Source organism: Gymnogyps californianus, chromosome 1 (genome assembly GCF_018139145.2).
Source record: "Gymnogyps californianus isolate 813 chromosome 1, ASM1813914v2, whole genome shotgun sequence".
NCBI lineage: Eukaryota > Metazoa > Chordata > Aves > Accipitriformes > Cathartidae > Gymnogyps > Gymnogyps californianus.
This window is the reverse complement of record NC_059471.1, coordinates 126,157,016-126,176,474: the sequence shown is the minus strand read 5'-3', so window position 1 is coordinate 126,176,474 and position 19,459 is coordinate 126,157,016. Positions and strand designations below refer to the sequence as shown.

At 42.2% G+C, this 19,459-nt stretch overlaps 1 long non-coding RNA gene across 1 annotated transcript; it reads right to left on the bottom strand.

Annotated features, from left to right (window-relative positions):
• Window positions 1–6,576: 6,576 nt before the first annotated feature.
• Window positions 6,577–18,831, bottom strand: LOC127029681 (uncharacterized). Its single transcript, XR_007768218.1, has 4 exons — window positions 18,729–18,831; window positions 16,884–16,952; window positions 7,489–7,609; window positions 6,577–6,671 (listed from the first exon to the last, which is right to left on the bottom strand). It is a non-coding gene; the product is annotated as an uncharacterized LOC127029681 (long non-coding RNA).
• Window positions 18,832–19,459: the final 628 nt, after the last annotated feature.

The following is a 19,459-nucleotide window of genomic DNA, read 5'->3' as shown; positions in this document are numbered from 1 at the left end:
GGTGCAGCCCAACGTCCATTCAGCTCATGGCTGCTGTCAAAAGATGTCATTAAATATGCTTGACACTATTTGCAACCTGCATCCTCTACCTAAGGGTAGACAGCAACATAGCAACAAGTTTCACCGAGTGCACCAACGAAACTCTCCACTAGCATGTGCAAAAGAGCTTTTTTCAGTGCCAAATTCTTCACCTAACAGAGCAAAAATTGAGGGGCCCCAGTGCAGAGCACAGAGAAATGTGTATGCAAGAGAAAGAAAATGTGTGCCTTATTTGACACCTATCAGCATTAGTGTCATAACTGAAGCATCACTGTAGCCCAGTGACCAGTCTGTTGAGTACTTACAGCGTAACCTTCATTTTTTCACCCTCAGATCTCAAAGCAACTTACAAAAAGAAGGGAAATTCTTTCTAAGAGATCAAGATATTTTACAGAGGAGGAAACTGATGCATGCTGAGATAATGGAAACAAGGTGAGCAATTTAGGCAGCAATATACTGGGGCAGTTCTGAGCTGCTGGCCGATCTCTGGAAGAGCAGTATTATGTTCTAATTGTTTTGAAACTAGAAGGAGGAAAACAGAAGAAAGTTCCTTTTCTTTTTTTTCTCAGTAAACCCGTCATAGGTCAATCTGTGCTTTCAGTAACAAAAAAAAAAAAAGAGAAAGATCATCTGGTTCTTCATCAGCTGTGGAGTACATACTCTACCAGTTAGTGTCATTTCCTAACTCTTCAAAGGATATAGTACTCTCTTATTCACCCCGTTCAAAACAGAACAATAAGGTCTGTAGAGACCAAAATTATTCAACTACATAGTACAGTTTCTTCAATAAAAACCAGCTGGTACTGCACGAAACAACAGCAGAGCCATGGACTAGCATGCTATTTGCAGTCCTTTGCTCTCAGTAGTAAGAACCATATTGCTTTACTTAAGCAGAATGCAACTCAGCATGAGCCATGAGATGAGAAAAATAGATAATTAAGACACAGCCCCCTGCAACCTTCTAGATCTCTTTTGCTGAGTTTTAATTCCAGTGTGAACAGTTGCACAGATTTAATTAGAAAATGACAGAGCATTACTGCTAGAGAGAGGCAGCTGACATAAAGCATTTCAAGGTGCCTTGGACAAAGGCCAGTCAAAAACTCTATCTTGCATAAACACCATAAATGCAAGTTTCATTATTTTTACAGAGCCAGACTAAGCATTTGATTTAATTAAATCCTGTGATGTAGATACCACTTTGTCCCAGCCTTAAAAATAAGCTACTAACAAGATCTGATCACAGCCCATTAATCTTATGAATATCTACTGGCAAGCTATCTGACCAAAATAAGGGTTGTCCTCTCTCACCACTTTTTTCCAAGAATATCTCGTGATAGTTTAATTTCTGCAAGAACACATGTGTTTTCAGTCATGTATTTGTTCACCTCATCAAGTATGGCAGATGGATCAGATGGCTAGGAGACCCTAAACTAAATGACAGCTTGGGTGACCCAACCAACCTTGTTTTTGTTATACATACCTTCTTCACAGAGGCACATTTCAGCTTCAAAATAACTGTATATTTACTGGGGGGACAAAAAATATGAATGTTCCAGGTAGCTGAAGGATTAGCAGAGAGCGAGCTGAAGCATGGTGGGCTGGGAAAGGTTGTCTAAACCCTGAAGAGAAACATCATTTTTAATGAAGATTAACAGAGGCCAAGCAAACTCATCTGGAACATGGAGATGAAAAACATAGGACAACTTGAGTAAACAGTGATGTCATCAAGTGGCCAGGTGAGATGTGCCAAGCATCATTCTGAGGCCACAGGTGGTCATGAGATGAATAAATCCAAATGAAACCTGAAGGTCACTTATCCTTGTCTCCGCAGCACGAGAATTAATGCAAGGAGAGAATATTACAAGAATATTTTCTATGTGTAGCCACTCAGCCACTAATTATGGATGAGGCTATTGCTTCCAAAAACAGCTAGCTACAGTGTCCTACTGTGACTGGCAAAGGAGAGAGCTTGTTCTGCACATGTAATGGTTGCAGCTTGGTATCATGATGTCAACACTCAGGGCTCCCCTGAGCAGAAAGCCAGCCTTCTGGTCATGAGAGATACTCCAGTTCTCTTTTCAGAAACTACAAGAAATTGCCTCTGCTGTTGGGACCAGACTCTGACCTGGGTGGCTGCATTCCACCTTCTGTGGGTAGCCTGGCCTCTGGTCCCTATTCATCCAAACCACCACAGTTTGGGACTCAGATAAAAGGTTTCAGTTTATTCTCATCTCTGCTATGAGAGGTAGGTTTTGTTTGGTGTCACAAAACCTCGCCAGTTTTGGTTTTGTTCCGCTCGTTCAGACGTGGGATGGCTCATACCAGTGTTCCTTCATAACTAAACCTCAGTGGTTGGATGGATAAGATGGTAAAATTCCAATTTTAGATAATTTCTGTTTATAAAACACAGATGAAACTGGCAATGGCCTTTTACCTTAAATGATGCTAATTTTTGCTGCTGAAGTGGTAGAACTTGTAAAAAATAGCTTGAGGATCTCACATTTCTGATGTTCTGAAATGGCTATATAAGTCTCTGCTTTTTACATTAACCTTACCAGGCTTTTCAAACAGCAGGGAGTATAATGATTGGTTCCTTTTCTTTGCTTGTATGAAAAATAATTTAGTGGTGTATTCTTTGCAATTTGCTGCCATGTAGAAAAGCCTGTTGCAGTCTTATCTCTGAGTAAGATCACTCAGAAGAAAATAATCAAGATTCGATTATCCATTAAAAAGCAGAAGATTTTATAACAGCAAAGGCAAGAGGCGAGGGTCAGAATCCTTCCGAGGCAGAAGTTCAGTGTAGTCAGCAGAATTATGCCACAAAGCTGTCCCCTCTTTAGAAAAGTTGCTTTATTCAGTAAGATGCTTCCCAGCACATCCAGTGGAGAAGTTGTTTTTGATGGTTTTTAACCAGTGGAGAAGTCATCTTTCTTGTGGCAGGCCCTCAGGACTTTGGTCAGCCACAGTTTTGCAACCCAAACTATCCTATGGTTAGATGATATAAATACCAAGCTTTAAAAAAAAAAAAAAAAAGCAGAGACAAGCTCTAGGAGCAGGGCTTGGCTTTTCTATAAATATTCACCTAAGTACAGTGCAGTTATTTCTAATACTCAGAAGACAGATTTCAACAAATATGTCTAGGAACTAACAAATCATCAGACCAAATGTTTTAAAAAATTGTTCCCTGGCAAAATTTTGTTTTTGTCATTCCCTCTGGCTATTAAAAAATATCTCCAGCTTCTCGGAGATAATTTCTCTACCTCCTGACAGGTTCTTTCACAACACTGGTGACTCAGGGTACCACAGAAATGCCTATAAATACTCAGATGCTTTAGCATGTAGGGACAGGTTTTCATCTGTAGGGCTCAACATGCTCAGCAAAGGAAGGAAGGAATAGATTTTCATCATTCAGATGGGGAAGATTCTTATCACACAAAAGATTTTTATATCAAGACAACAGCTTTTACTGCAGCTAGTTCACACCTCCTCTGCTGAGCAGCACCGCTTATGACAGCAGGCCTGTTTGTGTACCAAGGCACTGTTTACCACGGGCAAGTGCACCTTGTCTAAGCTGACACAAGTCTGTAGCAAAGCCAAGTAGATGGATTCTTGAGATTGGCAGCAAAAATGCTCAGAGTCTAAGAAAGATTTTAAAAGGAGAATTTGGTGAATATGCAATTGGCTGTTGAACTAAGAGAGCAGTTAAATAAAAAGAACAGTTTAGACTGTGATGTCCAGGGCAGGGAAATGAGATCTCCCTTTCCCACTGTAACAGAGAAATTGAGTAGATTAGTGAATATGAAAGGCAACAGCTTAAAAACTACTAAAATGAAATTATTTCCTCACATCTTTACTGCTTTTGTCTCTCTGCAGAGCCAGGTTTGGTGAATCTTTGGTCCCAGTTAGATTCCTGTTGAAGGAGTTAGGAACATAGATAAAGGCATTTTTTAGTACAACTTCTTTACTCACAGAGGTCCTGTTTAACTGGGGAGAGGAATAGTGAAAACTACCAGTATGTTTCTTCCAATAGAAATATCTTCTTAATGCCTCACTTATTCACCCACAAGTACATAGCTCTCTTTCGGTTTCCATCTCTGTTTAACATATCTGTTCATTATACTGTTTCCTCAGCTGCAGCAGCACCAGGTGTTCCCTAGCACTGGGAAACTGAATAGGATAAATTCCTTATCTTTAAGTCCACCTTTCTTCAGTGATTGACTTGGCTGAATTACAGCTACGCTGGTACCAGACAAAACCTTGGGTCATGATACAGAATTGTTTAGCTGCCATACTTTGACAAGAAGCATGCAATCTCTATATATCCCATTGGTTCTAGTTCACAATCTTTTTCACTTTCTTTCTCTCCTACCAGTGACAGCAAGAATTACCACTTTTTCTTCCCAGACTTGATATTCTCATCCACCCTCCAGCAAGACACTGTCATCCAAAGTCATCCAAAGAGTGAAAAGAGAACTGCAAGAAAAATTTATTAACTTCTATAGAATGCAAAGCGTTGAACTGCCTAACATTGCTTTAGCTCACTGATGTTATTTATCACCAACCAGGGCCAATATTTTTTCATGGAGTATATGGAAAGGAGTTGTCATCATAAGATTAGTCACTGTAAGCTACAGAGGGACTCTAGACAATAAGCTGTGGTGATGGAATGATACTGGTTTATCCTGTTTTATCCCAACAGGCTGATAAAACAAAGTTCATTGGATAGTCTAGTTCTCAGACAGTCGCTTCCCAGTCAGCAGTCTTCATTTCCAGATTTTCACAAGAGGAGCCTTCTTCAGATGAAGCACAATGTCCCTAATGTTTGAGAGCCACTAGCTTGCTATGGTTAGAAGCTGGAATAGAGGGTGACCACACTGTGAACTAATACATGAGCTGCACAGGGTACTGCTTTAGCAACACAGAACTGAGGAGTTAGATCAGCTCAGGCTGCAGAGCAGGCATGTGGCAGATGAGCCTGCTAGAATTAAAATATGTCAGTCTACTATACAGACATGGGTAGGACTCAAGGCAGACCAAATTAACGCCGAAGTGAAGGTGCCACACTAGCAACTGCCCCTTTTCTTCATCTGTAAAATGGATAGGACTAACACATCAGTGCTTTGCAGTGGGGTTACCAGAATTAATGCATTAATGTTCATAAGTGCTCAGCCGCTGCAGAAATTATGTCTTTTCTGTAGCTAAATAATAGCACACAGTTAAGTGCCTTGTAGACTGACTAGCTAGCCAGTGCCACATGCTGGAGGAGAAAAGAGATTGGTGCTAGACAAGGAGGGGTTTTTTTTCTTGCATAGTAATTTCTTTAAATCAATCATTTTGTTAGTTGTGTCAGGCAAGTTTAGCCCAGTGATATATTTGGAGTCGAAAGGCTGTGGCTTTTGTCTCCGTTGTCTCAGTTTTGGCACATAGGGATAATGAATTTCACTAACTGACAGTACATGTATTCATTGGCATTGTCTGCTGTTGACCATGGGAGTCAACCTGATTTCTTTACACTCCTTTTTTGGAAACTTTCAAACAGGGATGAGTAAAGGAAGTTGACTCTCAGTAAGCATTTTAAAAATCTTTCCCTCCCCCCTCCACCCCAAATAAACAGCAGAAAAATTATACTTTGCCTGAGTCCTCAAACAGCTTTGATTTTGCTCAGCTGTTATGAAGGAACTTCATCATAACAGAAGTAGAATTAGTTTACATTCTTTCCTTTTTTCTAAGGCATTGAAAATATTAACACTGGCTCTGCCTGAGTAGCATTTAATGTCAATATCTCATCATTTGAGCCAAGTGCAATGCTGACTTTAAAAGCAGGCTACAGTCTAAAAAGTGGCTCAGTGAAAGTGATATTGGGGTACTTCATGTTCACTCTTGTTTATCCCTTGCAGAAAAGACAAGGGTAGAGGCAGTTTATTCTTAATTTTTTAGCTGCCAGTGTTCTGGTATTAAACATATTGGAAATTCTACCAGAAACAAACTAGGCGAGCTCAGTTGACAGCCTGATGAAGAGAGCAAACAAGTGCTAACTCATCTTCCTGTAGCAGGAGTGGCTGGACGTCACTAAAAGAAGAAGAACTTCTCAGTAGCTCTATTTTCTCCTCATCATATCAAAATCTGCGAACACAGAAAACAAAACCTCAAATTCTGTCAGTGCCACCTTTCCCAGTTAACTGACATTTAAAAGGATACCTTTTAATCAACTTTAGAAGCTCTGCCTTTCACTTTTACTCATCATCTTTTTCTTGACAGAGGAAGTCAGGACAAGCAGCCTTCATCCTGTGTGCTGTTTGTTACTGTATGTAAACTACCTTCACACCCACGTTAGGGTTTTATCTGACTCCACAGTTTTATGGAGAAAAAGAGAACATGCAAGGCTTCAGATGAAAGGATTGCCCACTCACCACTAAACAAACTAAGAAGCAATGAAAAGATACAAGGCCTTTTTTCTTTTTAGCGCCACCACACACACCCATCCCCAGCAGAAAGCAAATCAGGCACACACAGCCTCAGTAGAAGAGGGTTCAGGTAGAGGCTTTTATTTCATTATTTGTGAAGATGAGGGTCACTTGCAAGTATTCGAAGACGGGCTGATCACCCTCAAAGATCATGGCCATTGCTTCCTTCTGCTGGGTAAAGCAGCAAAGAAAAAGGAAGTTAATCTGAAATGAAAATATTTGGCAGGGATGCTTCCTGAAATAACCTATTTACCTAAAAGAGCACTGTTAAATATTTTTCAGCTAGCACCAGCTAATTAAACAATTAAAGGTTGCAGAACTTGCCCTAAATACAGGGTCAGGTGCTGAAAGACTCTTTTGTAAATGAGGTAAACTGCTGTGGCTAGACAGAAAGCAAACTACACGCATGATCACAAGCCCTCAAAAACCTTTCCCACGTAAAGGACTTTTAGAAAAGCAAAAAAAACAGGGAGCCATTCAGTTTTCAAATCAGCCGGGAACAAATTCTCTTGCTTTTCAACACTTTTTTTCCTGCCAATAGCAACAAGATGAAAACGAAACGGCTCTTTAAAACAGTTATTTCAGATTTGCATGGTGCAGACCCACCATCCTAGGTGAGATCAAAAGCATGACTCCACGTGATACTTCCTCCTCAAGGTGGCTGGAAAACTGAATGAGAAAACCCAAAACCAAGTTACACAACTTGACAAAGACAACTGTGATCTTTTAAAGTGACGGTCAGAAACAGCCCATTTTGTCACTCAGTTTGGATGCAAAAGAGAAGAGAAAGAGAAAGCAACAACAACCTGAACTCCTAAATGAGTGAGTCCAATTATCCATGCCTCAGCACTCTGCTTAAACTGAGGACCTGGGAGGCAGATGACAGGAAATGTTCAACAAATACAAGTGTTGGGCTGGGATAACTGGGCACTCTGCTGGAAAGAATGGAAAAGCAAAACAAAGCAGCTGTATTGAAAGGACTCACCTATGCACATGGGTGACAACTACAGGTGCCCTAGCACCCCATGGCAGCAGGAATTAAGACTGTATAGGAAGTGATTTTCTTGTCCCATGAACAACTTCAAAGTATTTCCAATCCGAATAAACTGTCAAAGGACCAAACACCATTCATGCACCATTATTATTATTATTAAAACGTTTTCTATCTGAATCACCAAAACATTTCATTTTGATACCCTTTAAGTACTTTAATGAGATCTTGAGCGCGCAGTTTTAAAAAAATGGTAGCTTACCTTTTCAAAGACAAGTCATTTTGCATTTGAAAATCATTTTTTTTTAGCTTTGAAAATTGCATTTTGATGCGATTTTTCCTGTAATGAGAGTCAGGAACACTTGAAAGTGACTCTTTCCAAGTTCTTACAAGAACTTAGGGGTTTTCCAGCAAACTGAAACATTTAAACCAGGCCTGCTCTGGAGAGGATGCAGTTCCTTCCCATCACCGTCATTCATACCACCCCTCTTTAACAAGATCATCCTCAGAGAAGAGGATATTCTCCTTTCTACCTATGCAAGATCCTACTGAAATAAAGGGTTCTAGTACCAGCTGTTTCTAAAGCAGTACAACCCTGCCTACCTCTGATGTCCTATGCTTTCTAGGACTGTAACTAAGCCCCAGCAGGGTAGGCACAGGCTTTTCTTCTGTGCAGCTCACTGAACGGAGTTCTTTCTGCAGGGTCTTTTGTGCTGGACCTTGAAATCCTGTCCACTCTACCCAAATGCTAATAATCCCATGGTGTTTTTCAGAGTTATATCAGGGTTGTCCTTAAACAAAATCTCACTTCATTTTCCCTTTTTAGGCACAAAGCCCGGAGCTAATTGGATGCATTCTCTCCTTCAGCGACTAAATGTAACGCTGATGTGTGCATATAATGTGGGAATCACGTTAATCATAGGCACACAGATTTCAAAGCCAAGAGTGCTGGTTGTGATGACCTAGTCTGATCCGCAGTGTAACACCAGGCATAGAATTTCTGCCAGTGATTCCTGCCTCAAGCCCATGATTTTGCACCTCAGTTCCCATCTGTATAAACCGAGTTGCAGCTTCCAGACACGGGGTTTGTTATGCCTCTCTCCGCTGCATAAAAGAGTTCTTTGTTCCCAGAAACCTTCTACCACACTAAAGGCTTGTGGGCTCTGACCAAGCCACCTCGTCACCTTCTCTTTGCTAAAATGAATAGATTAAGCCTCTTATATCTCTACCCCCAAGGCAAGGTTTCCAGGCTTTGAATTATTCTATAAAAAGACCACATAGACCTACGCCCTTGGTATCTCACAAAAATCTTGAAGATATGAGGCTCCTGCAGTACGGGCTCTTCAAAAGCCACACAATTAATCATTCAGAAGTTAGTCATTTCAGCCCTCCAGCTGGATCCGCAGCCTTTGCTTTGTCCCTGAGCATATGTGTTATTAGTTCTGTCGTCACCTGATATTTCTCATTTTATCCAATAGAATATCCCTATGCACAAAGTAAGTTTTAAATGGATCTTAGCAGCTGCATATAATCAGGGCTGTGGGTCCATATTCAGAGCAAGGGCTCAGAAACTTCATACACACTTATAACAAACACAGGGCTTAATCCAAAAGCAGTAATCAGTAAGAAAGATTTAAGCAATTAGGTAGGGTATCACATGCAGTTTTGGCTGTTCTGGTTTAGACTTAGACTTTTAGTTTGGTCTGTTATTGCTGAATTAGTCTTTTAAAAAGCAAACTTGGCTGAAAGAGCTGCTCCCAGTACTTCCCGTTACCCTGCTTGACCTGCCATACTTGTATGCACGTCAAATGCCAGCTCACTAAATATGCTGTTCCTGTAATTACTAGCAAAAACGCATGTAATCCATGTCAAACTAGCCCTAATTTTCATGGCAAGATTCCCAGGTTTTGCAGCAATCTGATGTGACAGAGAGATCTCAAGTAGTTCGCAAATATCGAAAAGTACTAACATTGTCAATGGATTCATCAGGAAATTAATAAATAATGCAGAATCCCCTTTGCTCTAGTACCTTAATATCTATCTTGGATAGATATATACAGATAAATGCACACACAATTCCAGTTTGCAAAATCCGTGCACATAATTGTATTGTAAAAGTCACTGATTTTAAGAGAGCAAGTGAGATTTGGAAAGTTTAACAGAGATGCTTAAGTGCCATGTAAGTCCTTTAAGATGTGTAAGATATTAAGCAATCCATAAGAGGTGCATGATATCACAGGGAAACCATCAACAAAACTTATCTAAATTGCTCTAATCAAGCTAATGAGAATTGAAAGCTCACTTTACAGAATAAATTTCAAGTGTTTGCTTTTCAATGTTTTTTCAGGTTTTTTTGTCTGCCAATTTCAATCATGGTTTCCATATTTTTTTTAATAAATGAAAAAGTTATTCGTCCAAAACCCCTTTGCAATATGCAGCTGCTTTCACCTGTTTATATTTACCATGTTTGTATTTTTAAAAGCTGGGAGCAGGAGGAGGGAAGAGCTTGGCAAATAGAGCAAGCAAAACACTATCAAAATTTTTCACTAAAATCTGTTTTTCAAAAACAACTTTTTCAACAAAATATATTTGTAAAAAATACTGGTCTTTTTTCATTTTATCATTGAAAATCCATCAGGTATAAATACAGCAAGTCATACATTTTTAAGCTGTTATTTTGGGCTATCTGCAGAGTCTGAAAATGTTTTAAGGTTATTTTCACAGACAGGAAGACTAGACACATCTCTTTCTTTTCTATAAATGCTGGGAGTCTCAGGCCCCAGTCAGTGGTAATAGATGGTCTAAATTTTTGACATACATTTGGCACTATTAATATTTACTCTAAGTGTAACATCATTACTTTTTTCTTGCAAAAGTCTGAGACACACAATCCATTGCCCGACTCCATACTGAGTGTGAGGTAATGCCTCTATCCACTGGTCAAGAAGAAACCTAGGAACCAGAGAGCTGCTTTTTCAGCAGAGTTGAGTCGGTGTTTTCATTTTCAACATGCTTTGCACTAAACATTACTAAAGCCCTTTCACTAATTCTGATCTTGTGATTTCTGCCATTGACAAGTAGAAGCAGAACCCAGCAGAGCAAAGTGATGTAGCATTAGGGTATTGTTTCAAAAGCAACATCTAAATGTGACGGCTGCTCCATTGTCTGGCTCTTTAAACCCAGCCTAGGATTTTCCTTATGGGACAGTGCTCCAGCAAAATAAATAAATGGGCTGTAGTCTAAACTCCAAAGCCCTCTATAAGATGTTATTGTGTTCCAGGCTCAGCAATAAAAGGAGAGACATCACATTACGGCAGACGTACACTTCTGCACTTTTGGTAAAATCAAAGCTTGCCTTGTCTGCAATAACTTTGGATAGATGCAAGATGGCTTGAGCCAGCATGGTCTAAAACACAGTAGGGGAAAATGTCATCAACATCCTACGAGCCAATTTAAATCCCAGTTTCTTCTTATTGCCTCACTGACTGAAAAGCCTGAAAAACAGCACGGTTGCACGGCAGCTGGTAAGTACCTCAGTGGTGGAGGGAAACTGCAAGTGGAGGAGGAAAGCACCATAGAAGGGCTTATACCTCTAGGGGACTCTGGAAAACAGAGAGAGCAAAGAGGCCATACGTTCAGGTTGAAATGCTTTAAAAAGGGCTTAATTACCAGAAGGCATGTTCCCCACATTTTCTACACATCAGCCTCAAAACCAAACACTCCACCAAATCTTGACCATTGTTCTTACAAAATGGCACAACTCGGGCAGAGGCAGCTCAAGCCAAGTGGAGCAGCCATCACCAGGTGCCAGATACTCCCCCATGGAAACCTCTGTGCAGGCCACTGGTCCTGACTCTCCATTCCCTCCAAACAATGCCTACCTACATTGAGGTAGGGGGCCTGACATTTCCCTCATCTTCTTTGCATCTTCTGCCACTAGCTCTGACAGAAGGTGAGTGAGATGAAGGCTTATACTAACTTTATCCTATCCTGGGGATGAAGTCCAGGTCGTGCCTGGAGGTCCTTCCCCCCTGCCCCTTACAGCAGGGAGGGCTGTGTGGCAGCCGGCAGAGTCAGGAGCAGAGCTGAGCTGCTGCGTTTGCCCACAGCCTCCCAGGGATGGCACAACATGGTTGTAACAGGCTGGGCACACCACCGGAGTGTGCACTGGCTGAGTCTCAGTGCCCTTTAAAGTGTCACAATTCAACCTTCAGAAACAACCCTTAGCTCCTGAATTGCCTCGGCTTGAGGATACTGGCTTTTGGACACGGAGGTGTTTCAAGAGCTCAGTACACGCACCTGCCAGCCAGACATTGCTCCCCTGAAGGGATAGTCCCAGTGCCTGCCAGTCTACACCGCTCCCACAAGAGCTGCAGCCCCAGGATGATCTGTGCCCAGGACACTGGGAGGGTCACAGCCCCAGGCTAAAGAGTGGGGGGCTGCCAGGGGGGGTGTGGGCTGGCTGCCTGGCTGCAGACAGGGAGCAAGGAGGTCCTGGAGAGGGTTCCTGAGGGCTGCCAGCTTCCCCACAGGCAACCTTGGCTGCATTTTCTGCTGTGCTACATGATGATGTGTGGGCTACAAATCTGGATGTTAATGCAGGAGCAGCGTGTGCTCCTAAACAGGCAGAGGAGGGACTCAGCCTTTTCTTCCTCATTAGGGACAGTAATGCCTCTGGAAAGTCAAGTACAGGATGACTGTGACTTGCTCAAAGACACTGAGTAGTTAAGCAGGACACATGATATAACCCTTCTGCTCCTTTTTCCTCTAATCTGTTTCGTTCAGGGTCGGGGGCTGATCTCACACAGTCTTACAGAGTGCTAGTCCTGCCTCATTGGGCAGCTAACGTAGGTTAGCTCGCACATGAGGTCTGGTTGCATCATGTCTTCAGCCGATTCCTTTCAAAACAGACTAGTTACACCAGTTCAAAGATGCAAAAATTAGCATGTAGCACAGTGTATTCTTCCAAAGTATGAGATCCTACTGCTGACCTGCTGCTCTCTAGTGAATACTTACAAAATATCAAATGTGTTCTTTGTGCTGCATTAGATAATCAGCCATGGCCCCTTCAACTGAAACACACTGTACCTTCCATATTGCAGTCATCCTGACATAGATTAGAGGGAATATGTCATCCAGCTCAACACACCAAACATCCCAGTCTTGCTTTAACACTTAACTGCAGCCGCAGATAGAACCAAGTTATTTGTGGAAGAGTGAGAGTAACTATTATTGTTGTATGTACTGTTTCTCTTGTAGCATCTTTGGGGTTCCAGCAACAGAAAAAAACCTTGCTATGCTAGATGCCATACAAAATCAGATCTAAATGCTGAGCTTTGCTCCTCTACAAAAAAATGTGTTCAAAATTGATGTAGTACAGTTATAGAAACAGGACCATTTGGGTCTACAATCACCCAGTGTTTTGATCTGGCAATATAAAATGGCTCAAGAGGATGATACAGGAAAACACCTAAATGGGGGGGTGGGGGGAGGGGGAGGGGGGGGAGGGAGGGATGGGAGAAGATGAAAAGACAGCTGATTGCAAGCAGCTGAAACTAGTCAAGTCAACACAATTCATATTGGTGGCGATACACAACCGTGACTGTGGAAATGCAGTGAAATTTTGGGATCCTGTTTCTCCAGTTTTCACCCATCCAGCCTTCTCATGAACCTCCTAAGAGCAATAATTCTACAAGTCCCTAGACAGCCATTGCTCAACTATCCTTACAGCTAGAAAGAGTTTTGGAGTTTTTTCTTCCTTTCTTAAAGATCTAACACAAATCTTCTTTGCTGAACTTAGGCCAATTTCTTCTTGCCTTACCCCATCTTGACATGTAGAATTGATCGTTGTCCTATCTGTAACACCCTTAGAAATGTCTGAAGACTATCATATTTCCCACCTCTGCTCCTGCCATGTTCTCTTTCCTAGACTAAACAAAACTGATTCTCTCAGTTAAGAAGTCATTAATAAGACAGCTCTTCCCTTGTCTCTAGAAAGCAGTCAGTGCCATATGAGTGGAAAAGCTGGAATGAAGGAGCCTGTGGCTCATAAGCTTTAGTGGCACTAAAATGCTTTTGTCTGATGCTGATATCAGATCACTGGCACACACACACACCCTGTGAAGCAAGGGTATACCAAAAAGCATGTCCATCCTGTGCAAAGGAACATGGTGGAGAAGCCCTTCAAGCTGGTGTCTGCAGTGCTGGCTCGGGAACGGGAGGCAGTACTGTTGTATCACACAACTTTGTATCAAAAAAACAAACAAAACCCCCTCCTCTGTCATGCCATCTTTTAGGTCCACAGAGGGTGCTCCTCGTGCAGCTTTTCAGCCTCATCTAGAGTAAGCCTGTTTTGGTTTATGTTTATTTGCAGGTGATGGGTTTGAAGGGTAGGGTGAATCAGAAAGGCTTCTTGCAGAATGGAGCCCCTGTGGTATGTTTATCAGCCAATCCAAAGCCCATCAAAATCCCTTATTTTTTTCTGGGCTCTGAGCTGAGTTTTCTGTTTGGCATTGTCTCACACAGTGGTGGACCCCAGCTGCAAAGTAGCCTACTCCTCTCCCTCATTTTCCCCTTCCAGAAGAATCACAGGGATGCACCCAGCTCTGCCCCATTCTGCTGTGGGAGTTCACTGGCTCCCTTGCTGGGGCCATCTACCAGCATCAGCTTTCAGGAGCAAAGCCTGAGAATCTTTCACAGAACAAGCTGGAAAAGTGTGAGAAATTGGGGGGGGGGGGGGGGGGGGGGGGGGGGGGAGAGCGTTTTCCCTCTAAGTCCCAAAGGAAAGTTTGAGCCCACAGTTTGTTTATCATTTGATTTTATTCAACCTTCACTATGGGAAATAAGGAAGGGGAAAACTAGGATTGTCTGGAATAGGCTCAGATCCAAACTACGCTGCTGAGAAAAGGAAAAATAGCCAGAATAGCCACATGCACAAACAGACAGCTAATGCCGCCAATTCTTTACTTGACCACATCACTCCCCACCCTGTACACCTCAATTACTGCCTCACCCAGTTCAAACTAGGGATTATGCTGTGCTGCTTCTCCAGTACCCCCATGGGCTCACAGCCTGATTCTCTGCTCCCCTGTTTCTTTAATCGTTTACACCAGTGCCAAAAGTGAGTAGAAAACTACCAGGTCAAGAGCCAGAGCTTCAGCTAATGGAAATCAGATAACCACCATCTGTGTTAGCGAGGGGCTCTCCCCTACTGCACACTACTTTATGGGATGAGATACAGGGAAGAGCCCTGTGATTCTTCTCTAAATCCTCGTCAGTTTGCCTAGACATGTACCAGCACTTTCCTGAATGTCCCTTCACCTTATCTCTCAATACCATTTTTCTCACTGACTCCTCTCTGCAGCTCCTGCCATCTCCAGGAGCATTTGTGAGAGGCCTTCTGCCCCCTCAAATCTTCACCCCACAGAAGACTCAGCCTCAATGTTTCCTCTTCTGTGCGTGTGGCAGGGGGAGGAGGGTGTTCTTCGGGTTCTCTTCCTGCTTTGATCTCACTCTATGGGAGAATTTCAGACCTATCATTTGCGGGGGGGGGAATTATCTGTGCAGCAGAAGACTGCATGGTAAGCATCCTGTTGTGGCCCAGCCTCCATTGCTAACCTAGATCCCTTCTAAGATATTAAACAAACAAACAAAAAGTGGTGGTGGTGGGGAAACTAATTTAAATCAGAACTTAAGTAATAACACTATCACAAAATAGACATGTCTATTCTTCTGGAATCTTTGGTCTTAAGCATTTACAGATGGAAAATATGGACATCCTTCTGCATATTATTTTCCCCAGTGCATTTTCCTTGGCAGCTCAAAAACCTTATAGCAGGAAGATGGCTGTAAAAATTCAGGGATCAGTTCAAAGCCGTGTGCTGTAGCAGATCATCTGGTGTTTGACCTACACACAAACTGAAAGCCTTGGGAAGAACACCACCCGGAGATTTTAAGATCCTTTAAAATCAAGATCTGTGTGAGCACTGTGCACATCATACACCTTACATCTAAAACGCACACAGGAGTTCAGGTCCTAACAGGAATTAGGACCCCAGTTGATACCATCCACACGCAACAGCAGTGACAAGCTGAAGTTCCTACATGCACCCTGCTCACTGACCAAATGCAAGTCTAAGTTACAGCTCAGGTTAATGACTTGATATATGTCAGGCCTTTCACTGAGGTTGGAGCTATAATACAGTAATTAACAGGTTAGGCAGTCTGAAGCATACACAGTTCTGGCAGCTCAGCTGGCCTGGGATAATCAGGTAAATGGTGCTAACCTCACCACCTGTCTGAGCCAGAAGGTGCCTCGGTCTCACTCCATAGGGATGGATTGTAAGACTACAAACTGAATTTGATCTCCCTATTCCACCTAGTCCCCATGCTCCTTGCCTAGCCAGGGAACAAGTGTTTCCAAGGGCATTGTTCATGATGTGCACGTCAAGAACATCTACATCTGCGTTCGTGACCTCTGAGTTGGCTTCAGGCACACACGGCCCATGCGCACGCAGCCTGCCCTGCTCTCCAGGGGCCTGGGATCACACATGCGATTCAGTCAGCCAAAACACGTTGTGTTTATCTGCCTACATGAGCCAGCGCTCCACTCCTGCCAACAGCCATTCTTGTTTATTCTATATCTGTCTGCCTTTCCTGGCACCCCGTGTTGTAGAGTCTAAAAGCCAGCAAGGCGCAAGCAGTTGGATGGATCAACTCATTTTGTTCAGGTGCCCAAATAGCCAGTGGGTGGGTAATGGCTTTTGGTCAAAAGCCGTGCTGAGACAGTGTTGAAAAGGAAGGCTTGATGACAACCTCCAGAACTTAAAGTGCCCAGTCTCTAATTACGATGAATTTAGACGAACTAAAAATCTTAAGAAATTTCCTTGGGCGTTGGAAAAGTTCAGATCACGCTGGGAGTTCAGGATTCACATTGTGACTCATCCTAGGTGACACACTATGCTTTTATTCACTTACTTTCCTCAGAAACAATCACTTGATGTTTTAAGATAAACATCTGTCAGGAAACAGATCATATCCTATAGGAACAGGAGGAGGAAACTAAGCTTTGTTCATGAAATGCTAAGAATGTACTTTTAATGACAGAGGCCTGGGGCAGTTTCCCATAATTAGTTTACAGGAGTATGTCAGAAAGGCTCTGGCAGGCTGCACAGTGCTCATAAATCTGCACTATTGTAAAGTTTTCCAGGGTCCCTTCAAAGGGACTGGACCAGAGGCAAAAATAGCAGGATGCCCTTCATGTGGTAATCCCAGCCTCTGCATACCGGAGGTATCAGAAATCTTAATGAGGAATCCACTCTCTGGAGACTTTTACCTCTAATCTACACTGAAGAGAAGGGAGGGGAGAATAAATAAATAGAAGTGCTCACATTTTTTGACAGATCCAAAACGGACTTCCAGAGTCTTTAACCTTCCCTCATTGCTGACCAGCCATGACCCTGTAGACAAAAGAAGTCAATATATTTTTCATTAGAAATAAGGCCAAGTTCCCAGGCAAATTTAAATGCATCTCCACTGGTGTCACCTGCACTTTCTCCAAAAAGAATCCCTCCAGTGCTGTATCAAGTAACATGGAAGGCAGGATGTATTTTCTGCCAGGGTGTGGGAGAGAGTCAGAGCTGGTATGTTCAAGATTCAGAACGAGAGACCTGCTTCAGTGACGTAGAGTCACCCTCAGTCAGGCTCACAGCACTGGGAAGCTGTTAGAATAGGAGAGAGAGCAGCAGCCGCCTGTATGTCCAGGAGGGAGAGGTGGGCTTCATCTCCGGTGAGGTACCTCCAGAAAGACTGAAGTTGTCCAGTGGTTTTGGTTTGTGGAAATGGTTTCTTGCCATGAAGATGCAGACACCCATATAGCAAGTTTAAAACAACAAGTTTCCATTAATGTATCTTAATTTTTCTTTCAAACCCTAGAGGTGTTTTACAGAGGCCCTGATGAATATCACTGCTCCACTGGTAGGTACCACAGCAGTAATGGAGAAACTTCTTTTTGTTTGTTTGGGGTTTTTGTGCCCCTAGGGAAGAAGGCAGGGCCAGTTGTTGTCATTGCTGACCATCCTTACAGCCCCCCAACACACCTCCTTTGCTTGCCTCCCACAAAGCCATGAAAACATTTCCTTATTCTCTGCTTGTGGTTTCCACAGACTGAAGATAAAATCTGAGCAAATCAAGAATGAGGAAACAATAACATTGAAACAATAATACTAAGAGAGATAGCAGTACTTATTAGCTCCTTCAAACCTTGTATCCAAGCATCTTAAGGCACTTCACACAGCCCTGATGCCCTGGTGTTGTATGGCAAGTGCTATTGCCCTTTTCAAAGCAAGGGCCACTAAGCCAGAAAGTGAAATGCAGTCTCTTGACACCCAGATCTGTGTTTTAAACCAGGAATTTATTATTGTGGGAAAAGTTTTGCCATACCCCAGTCTGCATGTTAACACTGTGATAATTAAGTGTTCCAAAATAGGGACACTTCTATGAGAAATTTCATTTCCAAACTATTTAACAATTATTGTCCTTAAATTAGCTCTCTCATATTTCTTAGTGTTAAAAGCATAAAGTGTTTGTTTGGTTTTTTTTTTTAACTTCCAGGTAGGGTGATGTACTTTATTCTTAAATATGAATTTAAACACATATTCTATTCATCAGCTGTTATTATTCATCCATTTTTGGTCATAAGACCAGATGGGTTTGCTTTCTGGTTCTTGTGAGCTGGCAAAGTCCCTGTGCCTTTTGGGAATATGGTGTGACACAGGGCAATAACAGTAGTTTAAATGTATTCAGTGAAATTCGAGAATGAAAAATCCATATTCAAAGCCTCTCTTGAAACAAACAGAGCAAAGCTTACCCTTCAGCAAGCCCTTTTAGAACATATAGAAGAACATATGACTTTTGACTACATTCTGCAGTGTTTATTCAGAAGTAATACAGCCTGAGCACCAGAGCACACTAAGGGGAGTCAAACCTCCTTTATCTTTCATTCCTGTAGAAGTTGTTATAGTTCTGTCAGAGACCTTGGGACCACCCCATTGATTCAGCAGACTAGAAAAGCTTCACATGAGGTTCTACATCAAGTTAGACAATACAATCTGCCTCTTTCTCCCTCCATTTCTGCCTCCCATAAAATGAAAATACTTCCACTTTGTAAAGAGCTCTGAAAATTACAGAAGAAAAAACAGACTGAAATGCAGTGAACCATCATCCAGATCACCTACCAGTATATAGACTCAAGGATGCCAAGATCTGATGCCCAAGGCAATGCCTGCTGAAGGCATTTATCTTTCAAACCAAGGATTTATCTTTCAGTCTTAGCTGAAGAAATTAGTTATCCAATATTTTACATTTATACCAGCTGCAGACAACTAAAACCAACACTGGAACCTGAAGAGCCCCAGTGAATCAGTGGCTTTAATTCTCATTATATTCAGAATGGCAGGGCCCAGCTGGGAAAGGCAATCAGGTAACTTCTCACCAGCTGGCAACAATCAAGAACTAAGCGCATGGAGTGAGGGAGTGCTGCACTTCAGACACTTGAATGAAGTAATGTTTTACAGTACTAATGTAAATACAGTTCAATGGAGAGGATGCTGGCAGGAAGCCACAGCAAGGACATAAATTTATGGTGCTGGAAGACCAGCTTGGCTTGGCCTGCTGAAGTAGTTCACAAAGCAATCCAGCATCTCATATAAATAAACTTTTTACCCAGGTAGTAAACCAAGAGAAAGGCTGGATTTTCTATCAGATGTCATGATTTAACAGATGGTTCCATTTCCTCCACAACTTACCCTTGTCCTGAAAAAGAAGTAAAATTAAGGAGTTTCTCAGATACGTCTGAGTTACTTCAACTAGCCAGTTCAATTGAACAGTGCACAAAGCAAATGAGAAGCTACTCTCTTCTTGCTCATTCTGACTTGCATCACTCAAGATGTTAGTTGATACTGTCCCA